The sequence below is a fragment of the Carassius auratus genome, unplaced genomic scaffold (assembly GCF_003368295.1).
Source record: "Carassius auratus strain Wakin unplaced genomic scaffold, ASM336829v1 scaf_tig00216347, whole genome shotgun sequence".
In the NCBI taxonomy this organism is placed as follows: Eukaryota; Metazoa; Chordata; class Actinopteri; order Cypriniformes; family Cyprinidae; genus Carassius; species Carassius auratus.
In genome coordinates this window covers 277,830-301,606 of record NW_020528521.1, presented here as the reverse complement: position 1 = coordinate 301,606, position 23,777 = coordinate 277,830, and the positions used below count along the sequence as shown (strand labels likewise).

At 36.2% G+C, this 23,777-nt stretch overlaps 1 long non-coding RNA gene across 1 annotated transcript; it reads left to right on the top strand.

The window, feature by feature from the left end:
• Window positions 1-13,778: 13,778 nt before the first annotated feature.
• Window positions 13,779-16,305, top strand: LOC113097655 (uncharacterized). Its single transcript, XR_003288908.1, has 5 exons — window positions 13,779-13,888; window positions 13,973-14,104; window positions 14,663-14,773; window positions 15,811-15,915; window positions 16,237-16,305. It is a non-coding gene; the product is annotated as an uncharacterized LOC113097655 (long non-coding RNA).
• Window positions 16,306-23,777: the final 7,472 nt, after the last annotated feature.

The window sequence follows — 23,777 nt, the reverse complement described above, 5'->3', positions numbered from 1 at the left end:
CAGCTTCATCTTCTCTTCTGCAGGTTTTTGGGTCCTGCTGCAGATGAAGGCTGTCAGTATGTGACTGGAATTGTGGGTAAAAACCCGTTACTCCTGAGAGAGCTGAATCTGACTGGACGTGAACTAGGAGACACAGGAGTGAATCAGATCTCTGCTCTACTGCAGGATAAACACTGTACACTCAACACACTGAAGTGAGTATCTTACATCATTTCACATGTTACATGACTAGTAATGTTACAGTCGTCTATTTTAATTCTCATTTGAGTCCGACCTCACGTTATAAAGCTTGGAAGAGCCAGAACATTTTTAATATAACTCTGATTATATTTGTCTCAAAGAAGAAATGAATATACATCTTGGATGACTTGAGGGTGAGTAAATCATGGGGTAATTTTCATTTTTGGGTGAACTATCCCTTTAAGTGCACAGAGATTGGAGAAAATAATGTGAACACATTAGAAATAGACAGTATTTTATTAAAGTGTTTACTGTCTTTTGTCTTTAATACAGCTTCCAACCTTCTTAGAAAAGATTAATACAACTTTTGAATAGACATCAGTTACATTTAGTCTCTAACATCAATGCAAGTGATCTACCAGCACCTCATTACATTGTCTGCTGTATATTTGCTTCTTATTTATTAAATACGGGCAACTGATTGATAAAACATTGATCTTCACCTTTTCTCTTGCACCCGCTCATTTTTGGATCAAACCGTGATAGCTTGTTTTTTGCACTATATATATGTATATTTTTATATAGGTTCATATTTTTTTGTATAGTTAATCTGTCTATATTCTGTACTGTATATTTTACTTGTAAAGTTAGTTGTTGTGTGATCTAAACATTTGAAAGTTGTAATGAGTGTTTCTTGTTGCTCATACAGCAGGTCAAATACACAACCCAATATCCAATAATTTCACTTAATAATAGCAAAAATACACAAACATTTCTCTTTCATCCAGTGGGACAGAACTGTTTTCATTGTGTTTATTAATGGGACACAACAGAATAGTTGTGTGCTGCTGTATCAGAACATATTCATAGTGTTTATTGATGCTTCATATCATCTCTCTGTCATCAAACACCAGATTAATGAATGTGTAACACAACTGAACAGAACCGGTCCAGACTGGGCTTTATTCTGTGCAGGCATTGCTTCTTCAGTCTGACCTGTTTAAGAGAAATATTACTGTACTTCACATCTACACACACAGACAAACCTAAAGTTTTATTTATATGTGCAAAGTTGAATCTGTGTAGCAAAGCTGATCAAGTCACTGGACAGAGCAGAGCGAATGCATTTACGTTGTAGTGATGTTCAGACCAGAATCAGTTTAATCACAAATACACAGCAGTCAGGACTTTTATTTTAGACAATATGCTCAGTTTTAGACAAAAGATGAAATGAGAATTACATGACAGAAATAAAAAGATGAAAGATGTTAACACCTTTCACACAAGGTTGTTGGGAATTAAAACTTCATTGTATTTCTATCAAGAATCTGGAGAAATTGTACATAAATCATGAGAAGTGTTAATTATTTGATTAAATGAACAACTTATTTGTTTTTCTGTTTTGAAGACCAAATTGTGGAAAATTATCCAAAGGTGTTCAGACACTCTTCCTCTGTTTTTTTTTGTTTTATCAAGACATTGAGAGAAAGAGAAAAGATAGAAGAAAACTATTTAATAAAGTCACAATGTAGGCTGAGATGCTGTTATTTGATGATGAATTACTCCCACATGAACATAACGTGTCTGATTCATTGTGTTTTCTCTTTCTGTCTTCAGTCTGTGTGGATGCAGTATTACAGAGAAACAGTGTTTCATCCTGACTTCAGCTCTGAAATCAAACCCATCACACCTGAGAGAACTGAACCTGAGTGAGAATGAACTACTAGGAGACTCTGGAGTGAAACACCTCAGTGATCTACTGATGAACACACAATTCAAGCTGGAGAAACTACAGTTAGTATCATTATACTCTACAGCAGTTACAGTCAGATTAAAGATTACTGTTTACCTTCATAAATCTGAATAACTTTCCTTCTCCTCAAAACTGTCATGAATCCTGTCTGTGGTCTTCCGTCCGCTCTCCACCAGAGGTCCTCCTCCTTTATATTGACTCACACTACACAGACTGTTATGTGTCACCCAGACTACATTTCCCATCATCCATTGCACTGATTAACCATAATTGAAGGCGATTCATCTGTGATTATGAACATGATATTGCATAACTTGACAGTGATATCTTGCATATCTGTGTTTTAAATGCTGCTCCATCTAAAATCACATCAAACCCCCCTCATCTGAGGGTTGCCCCCCTTAAAAATTTGATTAAGAACCATGTGTTGTATTGTAAAAAAACTATGTTTTATACTTTGAATAATAGTGTAAATATTAAAATAACAAACACAAACGGGGCAAAAATGTGTTTTATATTTATAAATATTTTGAGTCTCCCCTCCGCTGCCTCACAGTGCTTTGATCCATATGCCTTTTTTATATGCCTTTTTTTTTTACATCACCCAAACACACACACACACACACACACACACACGAGTTCGCTGAGAGAGAAGAAAGTCAATAGTTGACAAAAAAGGGTTGCCAGGTTTTCAAAACAAAATCTGCCTCCTCAAAAATAGCCCAAAATAACCGTGTTTCGAGGTGGTCCCTTGGTAAAAATCACATTCCGGGCTTAAACACACATTACTGGGGTCACTTCAATATGCTGAAACAGTGACAAAGTTGCCCATTTCCATGAGAAAACTGTGAACTTGGTAACACTGTGATGAATAGTAATGTCTACAACGTACACAAGTGCTCTCTCCCTGCTGCACAATTATTTTCTGACACAGGTTATTCGTCCAATCCAAATGCATATTGTACTCATTATTGTATTAATTTTTTTTGTTAAAATCAATTCAATCAAACATTTTTTTGAGTATCGATTCTTTCGATTCTCACATCAGTATCGATATATTGATATTTCAGATCGATACGCCCTTCCCTAGCGAGATCCAAGCGGACAGAACGGCAAAACTAACTGAATTGTAAATGCCATCATTTAGAATTAAACAAACTTGTTTTTGATGACCCATGCTGACACAAAAAAGTTAATTGTGAAATGTTTGCACTTTGTAAAGTGACGGCAGTTCAAGCATTTTCATAATCTTTCATTTGTATAAAAAGTAGTGGTGGGCCGTTATCGGCGTTAACGTGCTGCATTAACGTGAGACTCTTATCGGGCGATTAAAAAAATATCGCCGTTAATCTATTCTCAAAGTTGGGTTGAGAGCTGGGTCTATACTAGACGATCTATGATGACTTTCACTTTGATATTTTAGCACGGATGTATACCTAGCCGAATCTGTAGGGGGCGAGAACGAGTCTTTAAACCTGTGTGTTTCCCTCTTGTGAAATTACCACATCAAACGTAACGTGCTAACATGGATGCAGCTGAAGCCACCGGGTTTGCTTCAGGGAATTTTTTTTTTTTTTTTTTTAAAGCTTCCCAATGGAAACCTCGACAAGACGCACGCCTGTTTCAGATATAATCCGTCTGCAGTGTGTATGCAGTCTGTGGGCGTTACGTATGTGGTGCTGAAGCAGCACCGACGCATTGTGCTTTCAGACAGGACGTGTTTGCAGTCCGCTACTCGGTATGTACAGAATCTGAATCTGAATCAGAAAGTGCTTTATTGCCAAGTATGCTTGTGCATACAAGGAATTTGTTTTAGTGACATAAGCTGCCAGTACCCAGAGACAACAACACACAGACACATTTTTTTTTTTAATAAATAAGTGTATAAACAATTGTGCTATAAATGATAATGGAATAGGATTGAGTAAGATGCAGCGATGTACTAGGATGGAGGGGTAACAAATAAATAAGGATATTGCACATTTTTATTGCAGAAGTGGGGAACTTTTAACTGTTCATGAGGTAGATTGCCTGGGGGAAGAAACTGTTCTTGTGCCTTGCTGTTCTGGTATTTGTGGCTCTGAGGCGCCGGCCAGATGGCAAAAGTTCAAAGATGGGGTGACTTGGATGTCAGGGATCCAGAGTGATTTTCTGAGCCCTTTTCCTCACTCTGGATTTATACAGTTCTTGAAGGGTGGGCAGGGGAGCACCAATAATCCTTTCGGCAGTCCGAACAGTTCTCTGTAGTCTTCTGATGACTGATTTTGTTGCTGAACCAAACCAGACAGTTATTGAAGTACACGTGCACTGCTGCAGACGCATCGCTCCTGGAACACACTAACAGACCGCAACCGCGTGAACGCTGGAATCCGTTAACATGGGTGCGTAAAAAAAAACGCAACGCATATGCACTGCAGACGAATTATGTGTGTAATCGGCGTAAGGTTGTTTGCACCTTGTGCAATGTGGAATTCGTTTACATCTTTTTCAAGCAGTTTTTGATGCATTTTGGAAACAGGAAATGAGCCATTATTTTATTTGGGTAGCACACATATTCTGAATGCCTTCAGCAGAATTCAAATGAGCCATTTTAATCTAAATTAATCTAGATTAATTCCAAGATTACAGTGAGATAAATCTAGATAATAATAAAAAATCATCTATGCCTACCACCAATAAAAAGACTTTGATTCTTGAACTCATTCTTGTTAAGTACGGCCGCAGTTGTCACTGGAAAAAACGTTTACCCTGCAAGCGCCAATCCGAAAGCCAGAAACACGGCAGTGTGAAAAAGGCTAATCGTGCAGAACCTGTGCAAGCACGGCTCTTAATGGTATATTTGTTTGTTGTTGTCTCATACTTTTAGATATGCTATTGTTCATAAATGCTACTACTTCTGTTAGCTTGTAATATAAAGGTTTGTTCTGATGAAAGCTTTAATACAGCTCAGCAACCACACGTGTGTCCATGTGGAATGCTTCTCATTGCTATGTGGAAATAAGTGTTTAAATAGAACAGTTTGTTGGAGCTGAAAGAGAGAGAGAAAGTAATGCAGAGCTTGTGCAGAGTGACGCAAGGAACAGTATTAAGAGGCGCTGCTATAGAACATTGATTTTGAAACTTGTGAATCCATTAGAATCTTTAAAAGATAGAATCGCGATTTATATGAACATATTTTTACGTGCACCCCAAGATTTCTCTTCCTCATCTCTAAAGCAGCACAGCATGGCCTCGCCCCCTTCATCACATGTTCCCGGGGGTGGGGTTTATCTGGGTTTGTGATGTAACGGACTTGGGAAAAAGCTTGTTGTTGTCCAGGGATAGGCAACATTGGTCCCTGAGTGCCGCTGTCCTGAGTTTAGCTCTAACCCTAATCAAACACACCTGAACAAATTCATCAGGTCTTCAGGATTCAGACAAGTGAGGCTTTTTTTCAGGGTTGGAGCTAAACTCTGCAGGACTTCGGCACTCCAGGACTGCCGTTGCCTAGCCCTGTTGTAGTCCCTTGAATTGAACTTTCAGTGCTGCAACTTTGCAGATAATGTTTATGCTCAAACAGCAACATTGCACACTGTTGAATTGAATTAACGTTTTCAAATCACAATGCAAAACTGTGACATTTTATTCACTGACGCTCTTTAGACTAAACCCGGAAGCACATAGACTTACGAGCAACCCGCCAAAATAAAATCTTGCTGATTTTAAGTTTGGAAATGAAAAAAATAATAACTAAGGTTTAAATAATAATAGCACATTTTTAAGTTTACTATAAACAATTGTATTTGTATTTGACCCTGGTAGCCTAGATTTGTGCTATTAGTTTGTATACAGTACAGTCTGTCATCTAAAATGGTAATTGTGCATTAACAGCTGTCAAACATGTCGGTCCACAAACACGCGCTCTGAACTAATTTACTGCGCATTTCTTAAGGTCACGCATGCGCACCCGCAGAACACTTATGTGCACCATTGCACACTAGCTTATGTTATATTCAATCAGTTTATTATTCTTATTATTTATTATACAATTAACAAAAAACTACTGTGTATCATTTCTCTTTTGTTGATTATGATTGCTTCAGTTGTCCTCATTTGGATAAAAGTGTCTGATATATGACTAAATGTCAATGTTTTGGAAATGTTAATTATTTTACCTTTTTTATTATTACACTGTATGGTGTTAACACATGATGAATTACTCACACATGAACATAACGTGTCTGATTCATTGTGTTTTCTCTTTCTGTCTTCAGTCTGTTTTATTGCAGTATTACAGAGAAACAGTGTCTCATCCTGACTTCAGCTCTGAAATCAAACCCATCACACCTGAGAGAACTGAACCTGAGCTGGAATCAAATAAAAAACACAGGACTGAATCACTTATGTGACGTACTGAAGGATTCACGCTGTAAACTGGAGAGATTGAGGTCAGTTACATTCACATACAAGAATCAAAATGATGAAAATCACTTTGTTTAACTCTTATGTGCTGTTCAAGGTCTTTTGAGACCCCAAATGATGTTTGCTGAAATAAAAACTAATGTTCCCTTTATCTAAATGACATGAGACTTTGTACGGTTGTCAACACTTGGTGCTATTCTTAATATATAAAATTATATTCTTTTCATATAAAAACCTATTTAAAAATATATTTTTAATTAAATACATTTTATACATTTACAAAATATCATAAATCCTTCAAAAAACTACATAAATGTAGAGTAAAAACATTAATAAATGACACATTTTGTTACAAATGTCCTTGTTGGCTGTGTTCTCTGGAGAGCCCAAACAGCTCGAGTGTCGTCCCCAAACGAACAGCACATAAGAGTTCAACAAAACACTTTATACTCAATATCTCATGATGAATGTGTTCACATTATATTTGTGAAAGATTCTTCATCTTAATGATTTGTTTATAAGATGATCTCTCTTCCTCTGTTTGTCTCTTTCTAGTCTTTATGGCTGTGGCATTACAGATGTTTCTTCTTTAACTCAGTCTTTGACAAACACAAAAGCTCTGCAGTTTCTAAAAGAGCTTGATCTGAGATATAATACGATTGGAGACTCAAAGCAGAAGCTCATTGATGTGCTACGAGACTCAAACTGTGAACTGAGGTGAGTAAACTTCACTTTGTGATATTAAAGAGATTCATTTACCTCTGATATCTGAACAAATATATACTTTCAGATATTAGTGAAAAGAGTTGATCAAATGATCATCAAGCTTTATTTCAAAGGGTTTGTGTCAGAATGAAATGTAAAGTTGATAAAAATGTTGAACACAAAGGAGGAAAGAGAAGAAAAGCAGACTGTCACAGCTTTCTACAGCAACAGCTGCTTTATTAATGAGATCAGTAATAGTGAATCATTAGAGTTTGAAATAGATTTGTTCAGATTGTAGGAAAACGCTGGTAAAATCAGAGCAGATTCAGCTTCAGCTCACAGTCGTCCAGCATCACATGATCAATGTCTCTGTCTCTTGTGTGTTTTTACTTTGACAAGCAACACGTCACATTACTTTACACTTACTTTCTGTAAGAGATAATGTAGCTCCAGCCGCTTGTTATCACAGAATAAACCCGACAGGGTGATCAGGACTTGTGTCCTCCTGAAGAGACTTATTCTGTGATAACATCCGGCTGCATCTGCATTATCACACTTATTATATGCTTTCTTGACACACAAGTGAAGAATTAGACACAATTTAGATTCAGCTAAACACTTCTGCTCAGTTAGCAACAACTTTGATTACAGGATTTTAATTTAACTTTTCTAAGTTTTAGAATTTATTTTATATTTAGTAACTAATTAGTACTTTGTTTTTGATTATCTTTTCTGCTGTTCCACCAGATTGAGTTCATTCTTATTCATGTTTATGAAGTGGTCTTGAGAGGAGCAGTAAAGAAGATCCACAGAAGAGCTTCACTACTGTGTCTATGAGGAGAAATAAATGTGTGATAAATGTGTAAATGTGATCCATACAGGTGAAGAGACTCAGACTTTACAATCAAATAATGCAGCATGTGTGTTAGAAACATGATATTGAATGATTCATGTTGCTTTAGTATTCAAGCAGATGATGATTGTGTTTAATGTAAAGCTGGAACAGAGGAAGAAGCTCAGATGAGTCTGTCTGGCTCTTCAGTTTAATAATATTTCTATTAAACTCATTCATAATGATTCAGATGTTTAAATGTGATTGTCAAGTGCAGCACTTACATGAATCAAAAGATATAAAGCAAATCTACAATGTGTCAAATTAAAACATTTCCATGATACAAATATTCTAGAACTACTGTGTCAGTATTAAATAAAGTATAAATGTGAGTAAGTAGTTTGGTCAAGGCAATATCAGCGATGGTTCTGGAGCCGGAGAGCTCTTCAGGTCTGGAAGCAGCCTCTGATTTGATCATCACTTCAGTCTTTTATAGACAGCAGGTGGATCCAGTGGTGGACTGGGACAGTAAATCCGGGAATTTGACTCATCCCAGGACACGTCTGATGCTGCAGTCACCTCCACCCAATTCATGACTCCTCCAGACTGATAAACTCTTTGGCTCTTTCAGTTGTTAATAAATCAATATTCTTAGACTGTAGACGGGTAAAATAATCCAATGGAGTATCAAGGCATTCACTGTCTCTATCATCTTTCCCTGAATCCCTCTCTCTCTCACTCTGCACATCGAGTTTCTCTGCAATATGAAATAAGCACTTTCAATAATCTATATTAATTATGCAGCCATCAATTGTATATGTCCCCATGATCACAGTCCTCCTACTGATGACCTTATAAATCATAAAAGCACATATTTTTCTAAGTTATATTTTAAACTGTAGCTGAAGGTTTGTGCTCTGACTCAAAAGCTGAAGTGTCTTGTTCAACAGCAGGATCACTTACAGCACTAGTGATAATGTTGCTTCCTTCATCACCTTCAAAATAAATTAATACACATTGTACACTAGGCTACATATCATAGGCTAGAAATGGAAAATCTGGTCAAGTTTGGCACTAAAAAATACTGTATCCTCATATGTAAAACAGAGTGCTAGTTTGAACTTCTATCATTATATATGCTTGTAATATGTTTTTGAGAATAGATTTTATCTATTATAAATCACTTTGGATGAAAGCGTCCATCTGTCAAATGATTACATAAATATTAGGGTGAAACAGTTTGACTTTTTCACAGTTCGGTTTGTTTCCCGGTTTTAGAGTCACGGTATGTGCTATGTTTATGGAAAAACTGTACTTTAAAATATATATATATTATCATATTATTAAGAATAATAACTAACTAACTACAATACTCAGGGGTCAGCTACGGGTCACCAAAGAAGACTTCTACAACACAAACTAACCCTAACCTCAACAGAGCTTTCTCCACACACACACAACACAACCTGCCATGAGCCACAGCTGCAGAAACACACTGAAGCAGGCTTCGTCATCAAAGATCTGAATTCATCATTTAGGATTGGTATCATCTGAACCAGAACTGACCCATAGATGTCACCCGAGATTGAGGAGCCGATGTTAACTATGTTCATAAAGCTTTTAAAAAGAAGCACTTTTCAGTCTGCAGCAGTCGATGCTCGTGTGCAGTCATACACATATTTGTTGTTCATTTTCTGTGTGTGATGATTGTTCAGGGCTGATCTGTGATCTACACGTAATGCCTGGCATGGACATACAGTAGTGTGATCTCATCATAACATAACCAAAAAACACATGATGCAGCAATAAAAAGTCATTCTTGCGCTCTGGTGACCCTCACAAGAAATGTACGCCTGAAACGAGAAAGTAATGAGAAATGATTGTAAACCTGACATTAACCTCCTGACAGCTGTAACATGTGCATGTTCTCTTCAGCAGGGCTCCAGACTGATCATTTCTGTGAGTGTCTCGACTCATAAACTCTTCCATTTCTGTTACATCTGAGAAACAACAAACGGTAATGAAACGAAACGAAAGTGAAACTAAACCGCGCTGGGTTTATCAGATCAGACCGAGCACACACTGGACATCACAAGCTAAACAAAACTCTTCATGTTAGAGGAAATCACCCGACAGGACTTATGTTAGGCTGATCAAACGTCCTGAACTAAGAAGGGCGGTGTACAAACAAAATGAATTGAGGTGAAAGACACACCTAATGAGACAGCAGAAAAACCATTGAAAATGATTGTAACCCCAGTAACAATACCTGCTATGTTAAAGCTGGGGCCTGGGTAAGTATTTATTTCAATGCTATGTTTAACTTTACACATTCACGATCTCACTCACTCACACACCCTTCGTTGCAAACCTGAGGTTTCTCCAAGAACATCCTTTTTTCTTCCACTAACATCATACACAATTTCTCTCCTCTCTCCGCTCTTCTTCCTCATTCTCCCCTCTTCCCACGTGATGCGTGAGCACGTAAAATAAGCCATTAAACATTAAATAAAAACATATAAATTTATAATTATATGCATATACATGAAAACACTATAATGAAACAGTATAAAAATAGAATACACATTATAAATGTAAATAAGCATATTAGGATCAAACCATATACATATTTAGTTTTTGTAAGTTTGTGAGCGCTATTTTTGTTAAATTTGTATTGTAATTTGTTATTTATTATTTATTTATTTTTCTAATACAGAAGATACTTTTTTATGATTATGTCATTCGTTATTTTTGAAACTTGTCCTAATAAAACATGTTGAACCTCTGAGAAGGCCATCTGAATTTGTGTCTTTGGTTATAGATATTTTGTAATATAACAGTTTTCTATCCATACAGAGGATGCATACTATAAATGTATTGAAATTCTAAGTCATCTTTAAGTTAACTTCAAGTATCATTTGAGTTTCTCATTGCTGGGCAGAGTGTCCTGGTTTTTGGTGATCAAAATATGGTCACCCTAGTACAAACATCTGACGGACATCTTTAAGATGTCAATTTTACATATGTTATAAATCATAAACATCTTAAAGACATCTAATAAACGTCTATTTGACATCTGATAGGAAACGTCCTATAGACGTCACTGCATGAAGAGGTCAAATCTGGTCATATCTGGTCGTGGTGAACTGCTGTGTGATTTCAGGTTTGTCATGTGTGTGTGGAAATGATCTGAGCAGAGTTACACAGAACAGTAAGTTTCCAGAAATATCCACATAGTCCGGTGTACACGGACATCTTCAGGAATGGGTGAAGTTTGATGGACATACTGTATAGAGCTGAGACACTGCTGGTTGTGAGGACTGGTGTCTGTCAGACCTTTCATGTGTTCATGAGCAGCAGTAAAGAACCAGGAGAGTCTCACAAAACAGCCTCAAAACAGTCTTCATATTACTGAACTCTAATATTATATTATTAATATAATCGCCTTATTAGTTCTGAGAGACACTAGAGAACACATCTGTGTCTGTTTTATCATTCACTGAACAACAAATGTTTCATTCATCTAATTAAACATTTTAGGGTGATGATTCATATCTATATTTTTAATTTGAGCCAATGAAAAATAAATAACTTGTCCTAGACAATATTTTCTATGTCTATGAAAACAGATTTATAAAACCTGGCACTAAGTATATTTTTCTTTTAGAAGAAATACAATTCATTTAAATTCTGTTTTTGATCCAAACAACAAATATATAGATTTAATCAAAACAAAATGTCTTATTTTAGAAATGTATTGTTTTAGTTTTAGAAAATATTGTTTATGACAAGTTATTTATTTTTCATTGGCTCAAGTTAACAAATATAGATGTGAACCATTACACAAATTTTTGTTTTTAATCAGATGAATAAAACATTTGTCAGTGTTATTTCTAAGTTAAATCTGTATCAGTTGCTTTATTTTTTCCAATTTGTTAAACTAGAAAATTAAGGGAAAAAGCAAACAAAAAAGGAACATTCATGCAATTTTCTGTTTTATTTTAATTAATTCCAAATGTTAAAATTAAAAACACAAAAAAAAACATGATTTTTTTCATCTGAAAACATTTCCTCTTAAAACATGTAAAACTATCAGTTTATCTCAGAATCAAATCAAACAGCATCAAAACTATATGGTTTTATTCCTCTCTGAGTTCATAATATGGCAGAACTGAATTTTAGGAGCTAACTCCTCTTTTCTGAGGTTGAGCATTACCTGCTGAATAAAATATAAAGTGCTTTTCAAACACTTAGTCCAGGAGCAGGACATAAATCAGTGTTACAAATGGACACAGAAGGCCTGAGATGGGTCGGTTCATCATTACAGAGGTTTCTTCAGATGATTCCCGCTCTAGATGTGTTAGATGTGGACTTGATCAACACTGAGGACTCTTACTGGAGTCTGTCCTGCCAGCTGCATCCTAACAGAGGAAGAAACAGATCCATAAAGACATGATCAAGTCAGTTAGATGATGCTGTTGTCAGATCCTCAAGATCATATGCTGCGTTCACACTGTGTTGTAGCTGTCAGTAAAGTGATGCTCCTCAGAACAGCTCTCAGTTAACACACATGACATACAGCTGATCTGGAGCTCTGCTGTGAGGAGACAGAAGTCTACAGTTCAGTACATAAAGTCAGTACATAAAGTGATTAATTGGATAAAGTGTTACAGTTATCTTCATTTCCCCAATAACAATCCTGAACACTTTAATCCAAATCTGACCTTTGTTTGGTTTCAACACATCTTCTCTAAGCACCATATCTTTTATAATATCATTAATACTCTGCTTCAAAATGGTAAGGTACTGCCTAAATTTCTGCCATACTCATTGAATATCTGTCCATGTGAGAACAGATAAAGGTCGATCTCTCTCGTCTCTCACACTTTTTACAGTCTAATGATTGAGATTCGAGTCTCAAACAAGATCTTTCTTCCGTTTTCCTGGGGTTTCTCTTCATCAGATCCAGCAATGTCTCTGCATGCGTTGTCTGGAAAATACATTTTATTATTATTATTAGTTGTGGATTCTTCTGAGATGGATATATATAGCACTTATCTTATCCACTTCTCTTTTATTTTCTGATTCTGATGCAGGATTTTGAGGACAGTGGTTAAGACAGGAATATTAGATATATCAAAATATTAGAGAATAAATTACATTGAGAGTAAATAAGACAGCTGTGATATTTATTATTTAAACTTAAATTACATGAAAACAGCGTTATAAATGTTGAATAAGAGTACAGAAAGACTGTAAATAATGAAGAAGACTAAACTCATTAGTCAGTCTAATATTTCCTGAAATGTAGGATTTAAAATATATAAATTATAACTAAATGTTTGATTGTAAAATGGTAAAAATTTTAATTTCAGCTGTAAATAAGAGGTAAAGTGCTGTTTTGTCTTTTTCAAACCCATAAGTTTATGAGTTACAGTCTCAGTTTTTCTCTTTTAATAGACGTTAGATTCAAAACTATTTAAATCTTAAAAGACAGATTGTGAAAAGCACATATATCTACATCACAGCGACCTGTAAAACTGAACAGAGATGATAAATTCAGAAAAGAAGATGAAAATAACTGGCCATTTTCTATTTGTATGTAGAAACTGAAAGTATATAATTAATTGAGTTCTGAACTAATTCAATGAATCATACATTTCATATATCCTAATTATTCATCATAACCTACAGAATAACTGAATGAAATCCTTCAATCTGAATTTATAGACTGTTGCTGTAATGAAAGAAATGTAATGAAATTTCTTCAAATAAAAACAGGACTGTATATGATTCTGTTATATAGCATATAATCATTACCTTTCAGATTGATATGTTTGTCTTGGATTATTTGATATGATTTGTCATTATTCATTAACCCTTCAGAATAGTCAGATGTAGCAGAAGGAGGTGAATGGAGCAGATTGAGAGGGAGAATGTGAAGAAACAGCAGGTGGCGCTAGTGCACTGTTTTAGTTTGGGATCTGCTGTTAGAAGGAAGAAGAAGGAGAAAGCAGGTGTGTTTGTGCTTCACATTCCTGTCCAGTTGGTGGCGCTGATGCACGAGATCTGTTGTTAACTGGACTTTGATTTTCTCCAAGATGAAGTCGTGTCAGGTGACAAACATCAATCGTGAAGATCGCACAGGTGTTTAACAGCGATCACAAACCGGAAGTGTTTGAAAGACTTCTGGATTCTGTTCCTGCAGCACAAGATCGTCTGAACTACTGCAAGTAAGTCTGAATACTTTCACCATTACACTTATTTAGGAGAATGATGAACGCATTTCAGAGCTGGATGAAGCGGGATTTGTTCAGTTATAACTTATACCTGTCTGTCGACGAATAATAAACCACCGAGAAACAGAGAGATATTAATAAAACAATCCATTTCAAGACGATGAATGTTAAAATATTTTTACAAGTCTGTAAAAATATATCTGTAAAGGTATAGCAGTCAGAATAATTATAAAAGAGTTGTTATTTTCTTCCTTCTTCCATTTTAAGACGCGAAACCGAAAGTATTCTTTGATCAAATCAAACCTGTTCTTCTGGACAGAGAGGTAGATAAAAACGAGCAAACAAATCTTTTAAACTTCTTCTTAAGTAATGTGTATGTAAATAAAGACGTGTGTTTAGAGTGATCTGAAGAGATTATTACATGGCAATATATTTGTAGAATATTTTATTTGTATGTTTACTGCTTGATAACTCAGAGATTCAGCACTAGTTATTTTCTTCATCATTTGTTCCTCTGAACTCTCATGATCTTGATCTGATTGTCATGTCCAGGTCATGATGAGCATCTGATCGTCTTCAGAGACACAAAGATCTCAGTGTTGAGCTGTTGATCTGCAGTATGTCAGAGAAGAGAGGAAAGATGAGTCTCTCACAGAAACAGAGGTAAGACTGTCTCGGGTCAAAAACAGCTTGAAACTTGTTAAATGTCTAGTTTTAAAATCCTGTACAACCCCAGAATTAAAATGTTTTACATGTTTGTTTCAGGTTGCACATTCAGTGCATAGAAAAAGTAAATCATTGCAATCTGTATCTTTTGCTGTAAGTGTTAAATGAACTAAAATGAGTAATATATTTTTAATAACTATAGAGGAGTGATCTTTGCCCCATAGCATTGAATGGCTCAATATATTATGGTTAGGCCTATGAATATAATATTAAGTTTAGATAATCCCCAAACAAACAGAAGGAATCTCAGTGATTTGATTCTTTCCCTCATATAACAAGTCTGTCTGTGATCATGGGCATCATCGCATTAATAAAACATCTACTGATACTACAGCAATAAATATGATGTATAGCAGTCAGAACATTGTTTATTCTTTGGCTCCGGAAAGATATTGTTTGAATTCAGTTTCTTCACTTTAATCTGTCTTTAATCTCTCAAGTTCATTGTGTCTTTTTGTAAGGGTCCACAATTTGTCCACAAATGGTTATGCATGAGTGATGACATGAATTTGTAGCAAAAACCTCATTAAATGTAATCTGTAGATATGAAGTCAGAAGAGATGTGTTCCAGCTTTCAGTAAAGATGAACTCTTACTTGTAGAGCTTTCAAGACATGATACACTAGTGTCCCAAATCAAAAAGATCACGCTTAACTGTAAATCACTGTCATTTGTTTTAGATGACAGGTTTACATGGTCTTGTCAGTGCTAATATTGCTAGAGAAGATATAAACGAGGAAAGTGAGACGACTGAGGAGAATGAAGCTGAATGTGGCACAATGGTAGAAATGAAGCTTGTGTTACATGAGGATGATACTGATGTGACAGAAGAGAGCTTGGACTCTACTCTGATGGAAAGGGACTTATACTTTTCTCTTTTACATTGCAGTATATATTGTAGATTCTTTTAAGAATTTGTGAAATTGATTGTATTAATGCTTTAAAAAGCTCTCCCTCTCTTCTTTTTGTCATCAGTGTAAGATCAGACCCACATGTGTCCAGCTCTGTGTCTGTGAAGAGTGACTGCTCAAAACATGAACCACTGAAGTTCAGTAAAGAAACACCATCAGCTACTGAAAGGTATTTCATTATTACAACAAAGCATTAGCTAATTTCTCCACTGGGGTATCTGTGATAGAAAATAAGTAAATAATACAATAAATCACAGAGTTTCTGCTTCTTTCTTCAATGAACTGTGTCTAGAGCTTCTTTCCAGTAATACAGTTACACAGACAGACACTAGAGAGCATAAATTCAATAATGAATGTGACAATCAAACATGAATGTGTCCATCTATCTACAGAAATTACCATTTACAACATTATACCTTTTCAAATGAGACTGAAGAATCTGCTGTAGTAAAATATTCTTCCCCTCTCTCTCTGTTCTTTGTGTCATCAGTGTAAGATCAGACTCACATGTGTCCAGCTCTGTGTCTGTGAAGAGTGACTGCTCAAAAGATGAACCAATGAAGTTCAGTAAAGAAACCCCATCAGCTACTGACAGGTATTTCATGTGGTTTGTATTATGCCACTAGCTAATTTCTCCACTGGGGTATCTGTGATGGAAATTAACTGAATAAAACCGTATATCCCAGAACAATATCTGCTTTCCTTTTCATTGAAGTCTGTCTGGAGCTTCTTTCCAGTAATACAGTTACACAAGCAGCAGCAACGAGGCATAAATTCACCATAGACACATGAATATGTACTTCCATCTGTTTAATTACCATTAACATTTATTCATTTAGCTGACGCTTTTATCCAAAGCGACTTACAATTGCTATATATGTCAGAGGTCGCACGCCTCTGGAGCAACTAGGGGTTAAGTGTCTTGCTCAGGGATTGGGATCTCACAGTGGATTCGAACCCGGGTCTCTCACAACAAAGGCATGTGTCTTATCCCTTTTGCAGCATTAAACCATTTCAAACAAGACTGAAGAACTGTTTCTTTCTGTTATTTGAAGAAAATAAAAACTTAGATTTGTACTTATAACTGCAGCATTAACAGCTGATGCTTGCTCTTTGTGTTTCATTAAAAAAAAAAATAGTAGCAAGAGATTTGTCTAATATATTGCCTTAACCACATTTAATTTTATTCACCATTTTAACAGTCTGCATTATGAGACATTAGACTCAGACTCCCAGATTAACAGGAACCGCAAGAATTTCACAGACAAACTCCTAGGAACATTCCAGGTGAAAAGAATATTAAATTAATGATTATATTTATAACAAATAAATTGGTTATTGAACAATGTTTCTTCTATAAATATTATATAATTTGGACCAAATGAATGTGAATTTGGTTTAATTTTGTTCTTTTGCCTCTGTTTTTCTTCTTTGTTCATAGGATCTTGAGAAGAAAATAATCACATTTCTAAAGAAAGAACTGGAAAAGTTTAAGAAAATATTACAAAAAGAGGACATGCAATACTTTGTGAAGGACTTTAATGAGAACAGATGCAGTATGAAAGAAGCAGCTCTTGATCTCACGCTCTACTTCCTGAGAGAGATGAAGCAAGATGAAGCTGCTGATGCTCTAGAAGGTAAGAGACTTGTGATCATCTGTTAGAGTGTCACTTATAAATGTAGAGAAAAAATAAGATTAAACAATATCTGTATTTTTGTTTCTGTTTAGATGAGCTGATCTTCATTCATCAGCTAAAGCGTAGCCTAAAGAAGAAGTATCAATGTGTGTCTGAAGGAATTGCAAAGCAAGGAGACTCTACACTTCTGAAGAACATCTACACAGATCTCTATATCACTCAGGGTTGTAGTGAACAGGTCAATACTGAACATGAGGTGAGACAGATTGAAGTTGCTTCCAGACGTCATGAATCACAGGAGATACAGGTTGAGTGCAAACATTTGTTTGAAGCACCTGAACAAGACAAGCAGATCAGAACTGTACTGACAAAAGGAGTTGCTGGCATCGGAAAATCAGTCTCTGTGCAGAAGTTTGTTCTGGATTGGGCCGAAGGAAAAGAAAATCAAGAAATCAGCTTCATATTTCCTCTTCCCTTTAGAGAGATGAACTTAAAGGAGAAAGAAAAACTAAGTTTGATGGACCTTATAACTCAGTTTTTCCCAGAGACAAAAGGACTGAACCTTACAAGAAGAAATCAATTCAAAGTCTTGTTCATTCTTGATGGATTGGATGAATGTCGTCTTCCTGTAAACTTTAAGGATAATGAGATGTGGTCTGATGTTTCATCACCAGTCTCTCTGGATGTTCTCCCTGACGAACCTCATCAAGGGAAATCTGCTTCCTTCTGCTCTCATCTGGATCACCAGCAGACCAGCAGCTGCCAGTAAGATTCCTCCTGACTGTATCGACCGGCTGACAGAGATACGAGGATTCAATGATGCACAAAAGGAGGAGTACTTCAGAAAAAGATTCACGGATGAGAATCAGGCCAAAGAAATCATTGATCATGTTAAACAATCAAAGAGTCTCTTTATCATGTGCCACATCCCAGTCTTCTGCTGGATTTCAGCCACTGTTCTCCAGAACATTTTAGAGGAGAAAATAAATAATGTTGTGAAAAACAATCAGACTGATGATGTCTCCAAAACACTGCAGGAGTCAAATACTGAAGACACTCCTAAGACTCTGACACAAATGTACACACACTTCCTCAGATTTCAGATCCAGCAGAGCAGACGAAAGTATGATGGAGAATATACACCAGATGTTTCCTGGGATAAAGATGCCCTCTTTTCACTGGGGAAACTGGCATTTGATCAGCTGGAAAGAAACAATGTGATCTTCTATGACACAGATCTGGAAGCCTGTGGTATTGACGTCTATAAGGCATCAGTGTACTCAGGCATGTGTACCCAGATCTTTAAGGAGGAAACAGGGATCACTCTTGGTACCCATGTACTGCTTCGTTCACTTGAGCATTCAAGAGTTTATTGCAGCCCTTTATGCACATCTGTTTCTAGACATCAACAAGAAATATGTGTTGATCAAGACTCTACAGAACAGGAAAATAAAAGTGAAACCATGATTGATTTGCTCAAGACTGCAGTGGACAAGGCACTAGAGAGTGATAATGGACACCTGGATCTTTTTCTTCGATTCCTCCTTGGTTTTGTCACTCCAGTCCAATCAGAGACTCTTACAGCGTCTTTTGACACATGAAGAAGACAATGAGCAGAGTAAAAAGGAAATAGTTCAGTACATCAAGCAGAAATTAGAGTCTAATCTGTCTCCAGAGAGATCCATCAATCTGTTCTACTGTCTGAATGAACTGAACGACCAAACTCTGGTGGAAAGACATTCAGACCCACCTTAGCAAAGGAAGTCTCTCATCTGCTGATCTTTCACCTGCCCAGTGGTCTGCTTTGGTCTTTGTGTTGATGACATCAGAGGAGGAGCTGGAGGAGTTTGAGCTTCAGAAATTCAAGAAATCAGACGAGTGTCTCATTAGATTATCAGCAGTCATCAAAACCTGCAAAAGAGCTCTGTAAGTTATTTAATATATTTTGTCATGTTTTGTTCTCATCTTAAAATTGCATTAATCTACACTGACACTACGGGTGAAACGGTTCAACTTTTTCACGGTTCGGTTTGTATCATGGTTTTATGATAACGGTTTCAGTACAGTTCGCTATGTTTATGAAAAAACTATACTTTCAAACAAAAGTAACGAAAATAAGAATATTCTAACTACAAACAACAGCACAGATAAATACAATGGAGATATAAATAAAAGATTTTTATTAGATACAAATAAATAAAGTGATTTTCAAGGCAAGGCGAGTTTATTTATATAACAAATTTCTTACACAATGGTAATTCAAAGTGCTTTACATAAAAGAAAGTAAAATAATCATGAAGAAAAATAATAAAACAAGCAATTTTAAAACTTTGAAAATGATTTAAAAATGGACTCATTTAAAATTAATTTAAAACAGTTAGAAATAGAAAATCATTTTACATAAAATTCACTTAATATGTAAAATATAGTGCAATCAGTTCAGACATTGCACAGTGCTCATTCAATAAATGCACTGCTAAAAAGATGAGTTTTGAGTCTAGATGTAAATGTGACTAGTGTTTTAGCACATCTGATCTCTTCTGGAAGCTGATTCCAACTGCGAGCAGCATAGTAACTAAAGGCGTACTCCCCTTGTTTTGTGTGAACTCTTGGTATTTCTAACTGACTTGATCCTAAATGATCTCAGTGGTCTGTTAGGTATATTTCAGTGAAATATCTGCAAATGTATTTCAGTCCTAGGTCACTGAGTGACTTATAGGTCCTATCATACACCCGGCACACATGCGACGCAAAGGCGCAGTGCAAGTGTGTTTGCTAGTTTCAGTCCGGCGCTGTTCGCATTTTACCGTCCAGCGCCACACAGTGTGCATTGACTTTGCTTATTACACACATGGATGCGAATCCACACAAATATGCCAAATATTAAAAACAAAAGGATTACCAGTGAAAATAACTATTGTATAGGCTACATAAATATAAAAAATGTAAATGATGGATCGTCATTGAGTGTATTAGAATTAAGGCTACCTATTTGCTATTCAGCCTATTGCTACTTATAATGATGAATGAAATTGGCAAATTAATTGAACAATTGTGCCAATACACACACACATGTATGTATATATATATATATATATATATATGTATAATATATATATATATATATATATATATATATATATATTAGGGGTGTAACGGTTCACAAAATTCACGGTTCGGTTCGATACGATACATATGTCACGGTTCGGTTCGGTTCGGTTCGATACGTTTTAGATACAGCAAAAATGTAAAAACATCTCAACTTTTCAGAATTGCCGCAAGCGCACCGCGGTCATGTGACAAGAACTAACCAATCAGCTTCATCCTTTCCCGTAACAACGTTGAGAGCTCAGCCAAGATGAAGGATCAGCTGATCATAGTTGTATATGGATTGCAATTTTGAAATAAATTTTAGGCAGAGCTACTGCAAGCGATTTTTAGAGCTGCAAACCATTTATCCTTCGCTGAAATTTCCGCGTCTCATGGAGAGAGCACGTCTGTTGCTTAGCAAAGACAGACGCTCATGAGCGTTTTGCCCGAGCGCTTTGGAAAGGAGGAGAAAGACGCGCTTAGCGTTTTCCATGCGTTTTTAGGCACGATATGTGAACGGCCCTAAGGCGCTCGCTCACTCAGCACGCGCTGAAGGCTCGTTGCAAAATGTCGAATGCATTTAACAGACCAGAATATAAGATCCTAAAATAAACCAACAGGTCTGGTGTTTGGGTTGGATTCCCTGTAAGCTATAGTGTCTAAATGCTGCAGGGATAGTTCTATTTGCTATTCAGCCTATTTGCTACTTATAATGATGAATGAAATTGGCAAATTAATTGAACAATTTGTGCCAATTACACACACACATGTATGTGTATATATATATATATATATGTGTGTATATATATATATATATATATATATATATATATATATATATAACTGACTCATTGCGCGGAGCTTTGGTGGATTCCTGCTTGTCCCGTAGATGATCTGCTCGCACGCTTTAACTTCACGCATGAGCAGATCAGTTTCTTCACTTGAGAAGTGTTCAGCTTTTCCGACAACAAATTCCGCCATGTGAATAGTGACCCGCCATGGTGCGAGCGCATCTCGCTTTTTAAGGGAATGGGAGATGACACTCTGATTGGTTTGAACAAAAATTTATTTTATAAACTGAACAAAATTATAAACGCAACACTTTTGTTTTTGCCCCCATTTGTCATGAGCTGAACTCCGAGATCTAAATCTTTTTCTGTGTACACAAATTTCTCACAAATATTGTTCACAAATCTGTCTTAATCTGTGTTAGTGAGCACTTCTCCTTTGCTGAGATAATGCATTCATCACACTGTTGTGGCATATCTAGATGCTGATTAGACAGCGTGATTATTGGACAGGTTTGCCTTAAGCCCCCTTCACACTGCGATTCCAGAAAATACACGGGTAATGTCTCCCAGCAATTGTTCCCGGGTCACTAGATTTTGCCCCTTTGCCACTGCCAGTGAATACCTGGAATATGTGCGTGCGTTCACACACATCCCGTAAAGGTCCCATAAAATCATGTGACATCAGGATGTGACGTTTAATGTATGAGTCGAAAACGCTAGGCATGTTAACTTTGACTTAAGATGGTGAAAAATCTCAGCTTCAGAGTAGAAAGTGAGGAACTAACTGATCTCTACTTCATTACAATTTGCACACATTTTCAGAGGTGTAATATGCTTGAGTAATTTTACTTGATTACTGTACTTAAGTATTATTTGGGGGGATCTGTACTTTACTCGACTACAATTTAAACTGACTACTTGTACTTTTACTTGATTACATTTTTGAAGAAAAACAGTACTTTTTACTCCTTACAATTTAATTGCATCTTGAAAAGTACATTATATTTTTATTTGATCTTATGCACATTAAATATGGTAAACAGAAGCTCAAACGTGTGTGCCTGACATGAGAACTAATGATCATTGTTTTCATGCATCAAACACTTATGACTTTCATCAGGTAAATGTCTGGCTTCAAATGTTCACCACCAAATCTGAGGAAGCATATTAAGGTAGCAAAGTTGCATTTTCCTGCCCAAAAAAGTGTATTCATTATTTGTTCTGTTTTGATAGAGCCATTAGCTATGTAATATATTAGCTGAATGCACAAATTTCAGTGCAAATAAAATCAGTGAGGATAATCTAAATACAATATTTTCGTGGGATTGTTTTTTATTCAATGTTACACATCTCCAAAAAAAGTGTTTAAATATATATTATATGCTAAATTAATTGTAATTCATGTTTATTGATGTAAGTTTTGTTTGTTTAGTGATTACTTGTCCTTTTAGACAGTGAAATGCTCGTTTTCACTCAATATCCTGTTAATCTTGAGTACCTATAGATTAGTACTGCATCCTTCATAACTCCAAAAAGTCTTTAGTTTTATTATATTCATAAGAGAAAGATAGTCTGTACTGATTTTTCCCGGAAAAACAAGACCGGCTGGAGGCGTGACGTGTGGGCGGAGCTAAAGAATCACGAGCGCGATTCAGTCAGATTCAGCCGTTTATTTATGATCCAGAATCAGATCCAGAGGCTGAAATTTAACAAGAGCAGCATCAGCAACGACGTCTCTATGTGGTATGTACTGAAACTGTATATATTTGCTTAGCGGTTTTGGAAAATGACTAAGTTCCACTTTGTCGTCTTTTTTTTTTTTTTTTTTTTTTTTTTAAGCTTTACATGTGGAAAGTGCAGTTTGATGGCAACATCGCATGTTGTTTACTTGATGTGCTTACGCGCCGATAGCTAAGTTAACAACACAGAGATATTTGAAGCAGTTTTACTCACCGCCTGCGGTTCCAACACACGATCCTGACCCTTTTTCGTTGGGACTGCATTATCCTTAAGAAATAAACGATGTGCAAATCCGGCGTCAAACTGGGCCTTGTTTGTAAAACAAGCATCTTCGAAATGCAGGGAACAAACAAAAACACTTGCACAACTCCGTTGATGCTCTGTAAAAATAAACTCCATCCACTGGTCCCTTAATGCTGTTTTTTTTTTTTTTGGTAATCTGTGCAGGGTTGTCTTGCCCTGGCAACCAAAAACACACTTCTTTTGTGACATTTCGCGACGCTCTCGCTCTGATCAGTGAAATCTGTTGTGCTCTCAGTGCTCTGCTATACGGGAGCGCGCGCTCTTCCGGCAGAAGTGCCCTTAGGACCCATATAAGGAAATTCCGCTCCATCTAACGTCACACAGACCCATACTCGGAAAAAACTTTCCGAAACTTGTGACAAACCGGAAAATTAAGTTTTGTTCCAAAAATACTCCTTCAAACGTACAACTTAATTTTTGAAACTTTGTCCATGTTTAGCATGGGAATCCAACTCTTTAACAGTGTAAAA